The following is a 12,211-nucleotide window of genomic DNA, read 5'->3' as shown; positions in this document are numbered from 1 at the left end:
TTGTATCTGATAACGCTAAGGCTTTTACATCTAATTTATTTCGTAAATTCTGTTTTGACTTATCAATCTCTCATGTAACTACTTCTGCTTATTACCCTCAACCATCTCTGGCTGAACGGGTTAACCGTAATCTCAGGTCCGCACTTATTGCCTATCATCATGAAGATCATTCCAGGTGGGACACGTCCCTGCATTGGATAGCTTTTGCTTTGAATTCGGCGGTTCATGAATCTCACAAGTTTACCCCAGTTTCGTTGATGTTCAAGTTCGTTCCCAACACGCCGCTCTCTAACCTCTGGTCTCTGAGTGACATTCTACCCGAGACAATAAATCCGGATAACATTAAAGATCTTTGGAAGAAAGCTAAAGCCAATCTTAAGGTGTCTCATGAAAAGGTTAGGGAAAGATATGATCGTGGACGGAGACCCACCAATTTGAAGGTAGGTGACCAGGTGATGGTCAAGGATTTTGTTCCCGCGGGCAAGCTTGCCCCCAGATTTCATGGGCCGTGTATCATTCTCGATTTCCTTACTCCCGTTACCTTATTATTAAGTAATCCAGCCACCGAGAGGATATTTAGGGTTCACCTGTCCCAGGTGAAACCGGTGTAATTTTTGTGTTAACTTGCTTCATATAATTTGAAGGGAATATGAAGGTTATATTTTTTTTGAAGGTTTTCACCTTTAAGGCCTTCCGCCCTTGGAATCTGTTTACTTTGTCTGTAACCATTGATTGTAAACCTTCCCCGATTAGTTAAACTGCCATCCTGTCCTTGCCATGGCCATTACCACGCTCTCGTCTCCTGCTCCCCAACACACAGTGGCTTAGAGGAATGAAATAAATATCTCCACGCCGCTGGCCACTCATCTCCTCCACTGAGACTGTACCCTAAAAATCATTCTGGTCAAACAAAATTCTGCCGCCGTGCTTTAATGTTTCAGTGCCCCCGCAGCAGCGCGGCGCCGTACCGTTCCTGAGGCAGGGTATGGGCCCGCCCTTACCCAGTGAGGCCAACCTGTGTACGGCGAGCCGGAGCCCTTCTCCCGGCCAAGGCTGATGTGCGGCGCACGATCTGCTACCGGCCCGCAGCCTGTATATGTTCACCGCGGGCGCGGCGTGCTTCAACACCTCTACTCCTCTCATAGTGCGGGCGAGCGGTATCTCAGGGTACTTGAGGGGACCGAGCGGCCTCCTCTGGACAAAAGCTGCAGCGGCCGGTCTGGCCATCCAATTTAATCAACTACATGGACATTTACTATCAGCAATTACTACACTTGGGAATTCTACTGCAATATTTGGTGGTCTTTGAAAATTTTTCTTCACTTTCAAGTATTAAAAGATTTTCTTCTGAATTCAATTCCTACAAACATAAAGACATTACTTCAACGGTTACTACAAGAATTTTGAAACTGGATCAAACAAAATTTAGAAAATTTTTATAAATACTTCTGCAATTAATCTCCATATCAACATCATAACTTGGACCTTATTTTCAAACAAATCTCATGTGTCACCCCTGGAGGGACTTTTGGGGGAGGAGGTCTGTACCGGGCGGTACACCTCCACGCCGCTAATTCGAACTTTGCGCCAGTTGAAAACCCTCTGCTGGAGGTAGTCCGAACTTTATCTAATGTATTAATCTTCAAGTTACCCAGAAGATGTCACTACTTGGAAATTTTGAAGTTTCTGAACTGGGTCGTTTTCGACGTATTTTTGTTTTTCTTGTAGTAAGAAGTGTGAACTTTCTCTTCTAGAGGACACTACTGAAGAACTACTATAGTGCACCCTAGTGCAAGGTGAAAGAACTGTTTTTTTTTTTTGGAGAAATTTTTATTTCAAATGTTTGTTTCTTGTTAAATTTCTTTCTGGTATTGTTTAAGTTGGCTGTATACCCCTTTCTTTCCCCTTGTTTTGAATTTAGCCAATCCCGAATTTCTTTAATTAATTTATGACCAATAAGGTGTTTCTTCTTCAAATTGGATATGCTGCTTAACCCTAACCAATAAATGATTGTGGGCGGGTGTTTTCTTTCCTGAAACGCCTCGAACTTTCCACGAGAGTATATAAACTGCTGATTTTAGGGTCTCTGGGCCACTTCTGTACCATCTGTCAGTGTGTAAAGTACATAGCAGGGGGCGGGAAACGCCTCTTTCGTCGGACAGCAGTTCAACAACCAGGTAATGGCCGTATAATAACTTCTTTTCTTGCTAGCTCAGCAGTTTAACTCTCGGGGCGGGTCCGAAGCTTTTCCACCATGTAACTTTTCCCTAAAATGTAAAGACTCTTAGTATCTATTCTCTTTTATGCTACATATTGGGATAGAGAGTGCTTAACCCTCTCGAGCTCCCACTCATATTGTTTTGAGGTGAACTTACCTTTTCACAACCAATTCTTCTTTAACGTAATGTAAATTGTTTCCTTCTAAAGTCACCTCGTTAGTATGGGATTAGCCCTTGCATTTGTGGCCTAGAGCCAGATTAGGTTTTAAAACAAAATGTGTTAGGAGTGCAGTTCTCCTCCTCTCACATTGGTATTTTAGAGGCCATGTAATTATCCTTTTCTCGCTTAATAGGCCTCAGTAGGTTGGGTATTTTACCCCTGTGTTTACGTCCTTAGAGGACAGCTTGAAGGTCGAGTTAGGTGTGGCCTTTTGATAGGCTTAAAACTTTGAGAGCGGATCGCTCTTTTGAAATTTGTTTCTGCGTGCCTCTAGGAGGTCTTACTGTGTAATTTGGAGCAGGTGCTCCTGGGCATGATTGGGGTTTTCTGCCCCTTTGTTAAACCTTATGTACATGTAAGCTTGGGCTAACTGCTCAAGAATTGTGAGTTCGGGGCTCGAAGCCCAAAGACTGTAAATACTGTTGTTGCTCTTTTGTTGCCTTGCGACTCTGTACCTTCCATGCTTGTTATTTCTTGATTTTGAAAAGAGAATATAACCTTGTTAAATTTTACATTAACTTTAATTTCGTAGTTTGAGACCCGTTCACCCCCGCACCTTCTTTCACCTCTACCTACCACAAAAATACGGTAACAATTATTATTATTATTATTATTATTATTATTATTATTATTATTATTATTATTGTTATTATTATTATTACGGACTTATCCGTGGAAGGCAGAGGTGAAAGAAAGTGCGGGCTGGAATGGGTCTAACTTCTTCTTCTTCTTAATCTGTTTACCCTCCAGGGTCGCGTTTACCCTCGGACTGAGCGAGGGATCCCACCTCTACCGCCTCAAGGACAGTGTCCTGGAGTTTCAGACTTTGGGTCGGGGGATACAACTGAGGAGTATGACCAGTACTTCGCCCAGGCGGTCTCACCTGCTATGCTGAACAGGGGCTTTGTGGAGGGATGGGAAGATTGGATGGGATAGACAAGGAAGAGGGAAGGAAGCGGCCGTGGTCTTAAGTAAGGTACCATCCCGGCATTTGCCTGGAGGAGAAGTGGGAAACCACGGAAAACCACGTCCAGGATGGCTGAGGTGGGAATCGAACACACCTCTACTCAGCTGACCTCACGAGGCTGAGTGGACCCCGTTACAGCCCTCGTACCACTTTTCAAATTTCGTGGCAGAGCCGGGAATCGAACCCGGACATCCACGGGTGGCAGCTAATCACGCTAACCACTACACAACAGAGGCGGACATGGGTCTAACTACAAGTCTTAAAGATGAACTAAAATTTCAACAAAGGTTATATTTTCAAAACTTAACAGTGGTGACATAGAATTTGGAAACTTAACAAGTCAACAACAAGCCAAAATCAGGTACAAGGAAATTATAAGTGTTAGGGGATAATTACAAGATCTGGGCTTCGAGCCCCACAATTACAATCCTTGAGCTATTAGCCCAAATTTACCAAGGTACAAAATTAAACAAAGGGGCAGAAAACCCCATCATGCCAAGGAGCTCTTGCCCCTAATTACAATGTTAAGCCTCCTAGAGGCACGCAGAGATCAAATTTAGGAAAGAGCAGACCCGCTCTCAATTTTACAAGCCTATCAAAGGCCACAACGAACTTCACTCCTAACTGCCCTCAAGGCACACATATAATGTTACAGGGGTACCTCGTACCCAATCCACTGGGCCTTTTCAGAAAGGAAAACAAAACGAGTTAAATAAATAGCCCAAAATACAAAATTGATTGGAGGCTATTACTTGCACTCATACACTAAAGTTTTTGGTTTTAAAACCTATGTGGCGCTAGGCCGATAACACAGGGGCTAATCCTAAGCTAGGGAGGTGACGCATATGAGAAAACTTTAATATATATGAAGGAAGAGAAGAAACGATTATAAAAACGTAGTCACCTCAATTTCAAAATGAAGGGGAGTTCGAGAGGGTAAAGCACTCTCTATCCCCGCTTTACAGTAAAAGAGATTTGTAGATTTTACATAGACAGAAAAGGAATTTACATTTTAAAAGGTGGGTTACATACTAAAGTTTTCGAACCCTCCCCGAGAGTTAAACTGCTGAGCTAGCAAGAAATGAAGATGTTAAACGGCCATTACCTTGTTGAAGAGCTGCTGCTTGAAGAAAGAGGCCCTTCCCGCCCCCTGCTACATATCCACACACTAAACTAGATGTTACTGAAGTGGACCGAGACAAGAAAATCAGCAGTTTTTAAACCCTCGTTGGGAATTCAAGACCTTTCAAGAATGAGTAGACACACCCCCTCAATTTGATTGGGTCGCTAAAAGTTACACATCAACATCGAAGAAGAAAGACACTATTGGTCAAAAATTAATTACAGAAATTAGTGATTGTTTAAATTCAAAACAGGTGGAAAGAAAGGATTAGTGTTGCCAACCCACAAACCACATAACAAAATTTAGTAAAAAAAAATTAGGAATACAAAATCTCTTCAGGAGAGTACATTCCATTACACCAGAGTGTATTACCATAGTTTTTGGTAGAGACATGTGTTAGAGAATGTCCACACTTCTTGATCCATGAAAAACAAAAGCAAATCAAAAACACTCAGTGACATCTTCTGATAAACCTTAGAATTAGTTCAGTAGTAAAGTTCAGAGCTTCTCCTGTAGGGGAGTTTCTATTGGCGCGAAATATGAACTTGCGTCGTGGAGGTGTACCGCCCGGTACAGACCCCCCCCCCCAAAAAAAGTCCTTCTAAGGGGTGACACAGAAGAAAACAAAAATGTTTTTCCAAGGCAAGGTCCAAGTTTGTTATTGATAAGTTGAAGAATAATTTAGCAGAAAAAAAACAATTTTTCAGTAGTCGGAGGTTTCTTAATTGGTTTGATATAGATGGGTGCGACTTATATTAAGTCCAGTTTTAGAATTCCTTTATAGTTGTAGAATTGCGAAACAAAACATTAATTCATGGAAGAAAAAATTTTCTAAGTCCATCAAAGGTAGTTTTTAAGCAGTTATGAATTGCAGAAAAAAAGTGTCCATGTAGCAGAAGAAGTACATAGCTGCCGATTACTTTTGACAGCAAGTCCAGCCGTCGCTGCCTGTATCCAGAGGAGGTCCCTCGGACCACTCAAGTACCTTGAGATACCTCTCTCCCGCTACTATGAGAGGGGTAGTCGAGGTGAAGCACGCCGCAGACGCGACGATTGTTTACAGTCCAGGAGCAGTTTGCGGGTGGTGCGCCGCACATCAGCCTTGGCCGGAAGGAGGGCTCCGGCTCGCCGTACACTGGTCGACCTCACTGGGGTGGAGTGGGCCCGTACCCCACCTCAGTGGCGGTACGGCGCCGCACGGCTGCGGGGGCACTGAAACAGTAAGATCTCGGCGGCAGAATTTTTGTAGCAATATAATGTTTTAGGGTACTGTCTCTGTGGTGAGGCTGAGGGGCCAGCGGCGTGGAAATTTATTTCATTTTTATTTGCCACTGGTGTGGTTTAGCAGGAGACGGGAGCTTGGTAATGGCCATACGGAGAGGACAGCAGAGTACCCTAGGAGAAGGTTTTACAATGTTTATACAGAGCAGATTAATAAAAAAACAAATGTAAAACAAGGGGCAGAAGGCCTAAGATTTAGAGAAAAAAATATAACCTTCGGGTTCATGAAGAATGTAAACGACAAAGTTAACCCAAAATTTTACACGGGTTTGATTTGAGAAATGTGGACCCTAAATATCCTCTCTGTGACTGGATTGCTCACTAACAATGTGACCGGCGTAACAAAATCTAAAATTATGCACGGCCCGTGAAATCTGGGGGCAAGCTTGCCCGCAGGAACAAAGTTTTTTACCATAACTTGGTCTCCTACTTTTAAATTGGTGGGCCTCCGTCCACGATCATATCTTTCCCAAGCCTTTTCATGAGACACTTTAAGATTGGCCTTAGCCTTCTTCCAAAGATCTTTAATGTTATCAGGATCTATTGTCTCAGGTAGAATATCAATAAGAGACCAAAGGTTAGAGAGCGGTGTGTTGGGAACAAACTTGAACATCAAAGAAGCTGGAGTAAATTTATGGGTTTCTTGAACCGCCGAATTCAAAGCAAAAGCTAACCAATGCAGGGACGTGTCCCACCTAGAATGATCGTCGTGATGATTAGGCAATAAGAGCCGACCTCAGATTACGATTGACCCGTTCAGCTAAAGATGGTTGTGGATAGTAAGCAGAAGTAGTCACATGAGAGATGGACAAATCAAAACAGAATTTACGAAAGAGATTGGATGTGAAAGCTTTAGCATTATCAGACACAATATATTGACACGGACCAAAAGAAGCGAAGATGGAATTTAAACATGAAATGGTGGACTGAGCAGTAGCCAGCTTAGTAGGGCATAACCATGAGAATCTAGTGAAGCCATCTACACACACAAGGATGAACTTGTTGGCATTCCCCTTTGACTGGGGGAAAGGTCCTACGTAGTCGATGTAAAGACGTTCCATGGGGCGCGATGCTTGATGAGAAGACAAAAGCCCTTGCTTAGTGGACATGGTGGGTTTACTAAGCCAACAAGATTTACAATATTTTACCAATTCACGGTTTTCTCCGTCCATACCCTTCCAGATGAACATTTCACGAATCTTTTCTCTAGTTTTGAAGATGCCTAAATGCCCCCCTAATGGAGTCTCATGGTAGTACTTAAAGATCATAGGTACGAGAACGGCTGGAACTACAACTTTCATTTTTTGATCATGCCTCGACGGGCAACATAAAACACCATTCCTCAATACATAAGGGACGACATGTTCCCCAGAAGAAAGGGTTTCCATAATAGGGGCCAGCGTCGTATCTTCACGTTGATATTTCTCAAGATCCCTAAACAACATGGGAGCATCAGTTAGAATGGCATTAACCTTATGTAGTATGGACTCGGGAGGTGAAGAACTATCAACCTGTTCAGGGTCTCTACATCATTAGAAAACATACGGCGTAGTCCGTCTGCCACAACATTTTCAGTACCTCTTATATGCCTAACATCAAACTGGAAGGCAGAAATTCGGATGGCCCACCGGGCTATACGACCTGTACGACGCGGCCTACCTAAGGCTTGGTTATCAGTCTCCAAGTCGAACTTGACATGTTCCAGATAAAGGCGGAACTTTTCTAGCGCAAACAAGACAGCCAAACTTTCAAGTTCATAGGTGGAATACTTGGCTTCTTGAGCCGAAAGAGTCCTAGATGCATAGGCGATGGGTCGCCTCCCTAGTTCGGTCTCTTTAAGAAGGACCGCAGCCACTTCCGACGACGACGCGTCGGTTTGACGATGAATTTCTTAGAGAAATCGGGCATAACGAGGACAGGGGCATTACAAAGGGTTAATTTGAGGTCTTCGAAAGCGGCTTGTTGAGAAGGTCCCCACTTAAATTTGATGCATTTCCTACGAAGAAGGTTCAAGGGCGCCGCTCTATTAGCAAAGTTGGGAATGAATTTCCTGAAGAAGTTCACATGCCTATGAACCTGGCAATACCTTTGATGTCCTTGGGAGGTTTGAAATCACGGATGGCCTGTGTTCTAGAATGATCGACTGCTACACCATCGGGCGACACGATATGCCCTAGGAATGACATGGAAGGTTTAGCGAAGGCAACCTTGGACAACTTCACCGTTAACCCTGCCTTACGAAGGCGACTCAGGACCTCTTTCAAATGATCTAGATGTTCTTCAAAAGTCTCAGAAAATACGACGACATCATCAAGATAATGGTATAAGTACTCAAATTTGATATCGGAGAAGACCCTATCTAGCAGTCTCGTAAGCACAGCTGCTCCCGTGGGGAGCCCGAAACGCACGCGGTTGTATTCGTACAAGTTCCAATCTCTGGCAAAAGCTGTCAGGTGTTTAGATTCCTCTGCTAGCGGTATCTGGTTATAAGCCTGATTGATGTCTAATATGGTGAAGAACTTAGCTTTACGAAACCATGAAAAACAAGAATGAAGGTCGGGAAGTGGCACAGATTGTAACACCACCTTCCGATTGAGAGCCGTATAATAAATCACAGGCCTGAAGCCACCTTGGGGTTTCGGGACTAGAAAAATAGCCGAAGAATACGCCGGCTTCGAGGGCCGAATAATACCTTCCTTCAACATCTGATCTATGATTTCCTTCAAAACTTTCATTTTAGGTGGAGACAGCCTGTAAGGCGGAAACCGGACTGGAATCGAATCCGTAACCTCAATCTCGTATTCAATAAGATCAATAACACCAAGAGTATCAGAAAAAACTTCTGGAAACGACTGACACAACATGCGAATACTATCAGCCTGCTCCTCTGGTAGATGTCTAAGATCTAACAACATCTCGTCCTGGGTAGGCGAAACAGATGAACATGACACAGAACTACACTTTAATAAAGGGATATTGAATTTACTATTAAGTTTGAAAGTGCACGACTTGCTATGAATGTCGAGCACCAGACCACTGTGTGACATGAAATCCACTCCTAGTATAATGGGGCAAGACAAGTGCTTGGCCACAAACAATTTAAATTTCCAAGTAAATTTGGCAATTCTAATTTTGGCATACGGAAACCCTAAAATTTCTAATGGAGAGGAGTTTGCCGAAGCGCATTGAACCGAAGACGAACAAAACTCAGGAAGTTTACAAACATATTTCAATTTGGAATACCATTCAGCCGAAATAATGGAACAAACACTGCCTGAATCTAAAAGAGCAGTTACAGGCTCATTATTCAATTCAATTTTGAGAAATGGTACAGATGCGGGGGTGTCCGCCGCAATCCTAAGACATTCTTTGGGACATTCGTACGGTAATATGGAAGTGTTCTGACTTTTCCCTGAATTTTCGTCAGGTTTAACCAGGGCTGAGCCTTGTGAAGAGGAAGTCTCGGACTCAGCCGATGCCACTAGTCACTTTTCATTATTGGCGTTGGTGGAAGTTGCACCAGAAGTTGAGCAGGAGCGGGTGCTATTTGAATTCGAGCAATTCTTGGCAATATAAGAAGCAGCACCGCTTTAAAGCAGCTTTGGGATGAACCTGTTCCATTATTTGTCCCATTGGATTTAATCAAGGGGCACTTGTTCCGAAGATGATCAGGCGACCCGCAAGCATAACATTTACGGGGTGTGACGAGTCGGCGAGGTGGAGGCCGAAAATTACTAGAGGATGGAGGGGGTTCTTTCGCGACACGTAAGGTGTCGGCGTACCTAACTCCTTTCGCGGAGACAGCCATAGCTTCCGACTCGGCGAAGGTTTGCGGACGCGACGCAAAACACAAGTGTGACCTCTAAGAGGGTGAAATTCCTTCCACTATAGCCTGAACAATCTGGTCTTCAGGAAAATGAAGAACAAATACCCTGGTGTAGAATTTGATGTCTTGGATGAAATCGGCAAGATTTTCATCCAGCCGCTGTACACGGTAATAGTACTTCTGGATTAGTGATGACCTAGCTCGAGCCGGAATAAAGTTAGCCAGAAGGTGTGCATGAAACTCTTCAATAGATTATTGTTCGGCAATAGCCCTGACTATTTTGTCTGAGAGGACACCAATGGAATAAGGGTAAATAATTTGAAGGATTTGACACGGAGAAAGAGAAAAAACAAGTGCATTATCCTGAAATTCAACGAAAAATCTTAAGAATGAAATTACGTCACTGGTAGAGTTAACAGAAAACTTAGAAATACCTCTGAGCAACATTGCTAAAGGATGGGGCAAACTGCTGAAGCCAGGGCACATAGTAGGTAGAGGCCTAAGTGGCGGAGAAGCCGTTTCAGAAGTTGCATTATTCAAAGAGATACGACGTTCAAACTCATTGTCTAATGGGGCCGAGGTTTGTCGAACTCCTACTGATTTCCTCCTTTAGAGGAATCTTCCTCGCTAACTACGTTTACCGTAGCGGGTTGGTCGGTTTTGGGAAGGACTGCCTCAGTTAACAATAGGCTAACCTTACCGGACAAATCAGGAAGGTTTTCGAGAACAACACTAGCTTCCTTCCTTTGAATGTCTTTCAACTTTAGAGACAACCAATCATTTACTCTATTAGAAAAATGAAACAATCTAGCTTGCACACGTTTAAGTTGATTAGGTGACGGACCATTTTCTTCAAAAAAACTAACTACATATGCTAGCTCAGTAGTTTTATCAGTGATCGTGGAGAGAGCGTCGTCAATCTCTTTCTCTCCCAAAGTGGGGATGGAAATAGGCAAATCAAGGGACTCTTTAAGCTTCGAGGTATCGGTCGCAACCGTGCCTCCAGATTGAACATTTCTAATTGTTAATTCATAGATCAACTCCTCCTTGCGCAAATAGCCGGGATGGAGGACATCGCGAGGGCCGGGCATGATGAAAAATCTTTACAAATTTGGAAAAATCGAACAAAATGCCAGCGACTGAGAAAATTGTTAGAGTTCAAAACAAAGCAAGTTTAGCCGTCAAAAGGGGCTAAAATGAGACCCATTCAACCACGCTCTGCTACCACTTGTTACCGTGTTTTTTGGTGGATCAGTAGAGGTGAAAGAAGGTGCGGGCTGGAATGGGTCTAACTACAAGTTCGAAAGATGAATTAAAATTTCAACAAAGGTTATATTTTCAAAACTTAACATTGGTGACATAGAATTTGGAAACTTAACAAGTCAACAATAAGTCAAAATCATGTACAAAGAAATTATAAGTGTTAGGGGATAATTACAAGATCTGGGCTTCGAGCCCCACAATTACAATCCTTGAGCTATTAGCCCAAATTTACCAAGGTACAAAATTGAACAAAGGGGCAGAAAACCCCATCATGCCAAGGAGCACTTGCCCCTAATTACAATTTTAAGCCTCCTAGAGGCACGCAGAGATCGAGGATAAGAAAGAGCAGACCCGCTCTCAATTTTACAAGCTTATCAAAGGCCACAACAAACTCCACTCCTAACTGCCCTCAAGGCACACATATAATGGTACAGGGGTACCTCGTACCCAATCTACTGGGCCTTCTCAGAAAGGAAAACAAAACGAGTTAAATATATGGCCCAAAATACAAACTTGAATGGTTGCGATTACTTCCTATGTGTGGGTGAAGCAATTTTCTTCGGTATTTAGCCAAAGCATACGTAGGAGAACCTATCGCACTAATAATAGTTCTGAGGGGAACATCTTTTCATGGATCTTAGAAAGTCCATATAATCTAGGTGGCACAACGTCCCACGGGGACAGATGTTTCGCCTCCTCTTTTGGAATAGAAGTTTGCCTTAAGAGCCTCACGGTGGCGTTGGACACACGATTGGTAGGTTCACTCGAGCTCAGTCTGTAAACAGGCTCTCACAATATCGCCGAGACCTTATTGTTATACTCGTCAGTGTCCATAACCACTGTCGCATTACCCTTATCAGCTGAGAGAATGGTCAGTTCAGAATCATCTCTAAGTTCCTTCAGAGCTCTCCTTTTGCCTCTTGTTAAATTGAGCGCGCGTACAACAGCGGACCTTATGAGTCTCACACATTTCTGTCTTAACTCCTCAGCCTCATCCGTACGTAGTTCGTGGATGGCTGCCTCAGCGGAAGTCATTAACACCTTAGTGGGAATTTTAGAGGGAGCGACAGCGAAATTAAGACCCGTAGCTAGAACTGGCGTTTGTTGTCGTCCAAGGATTTTTTGGAAAGACTGACGATAGTTTTACTAGCATCCGGGTTCGTGCGAGAGACCGCCTGTTTCTGAGCTAGTCGGAGGAACTTAGATTTGTCTGAATGACACCGGGTTGAATTTTCGTTCAGCCTGTATAGCAGTAATGCGATCGAATAACAATCACAATTCCTGCGAGAGAGCGTTGCTTAACCCTCTCCCG

The sequence above is a fragment of the Anabrus simplex genome, chromosome 5 (genome assembly GCF_040414725.1).
Source record: "Anabrus simplex isolate iqAnaSimp1 chromosome 5, ASM4041472v1, whole genome shotgun sequence".
Classification (NCBI taxonomy): domain Eukaryota; kingdom Metazoa; phylum Arthropoda; class Insecta; order Orthoptera; family Tettigoniidae; genus Anabrus; species Anabrus simplex.
This window is presented reverse-complemented; position numbering follows the sequence as displayed.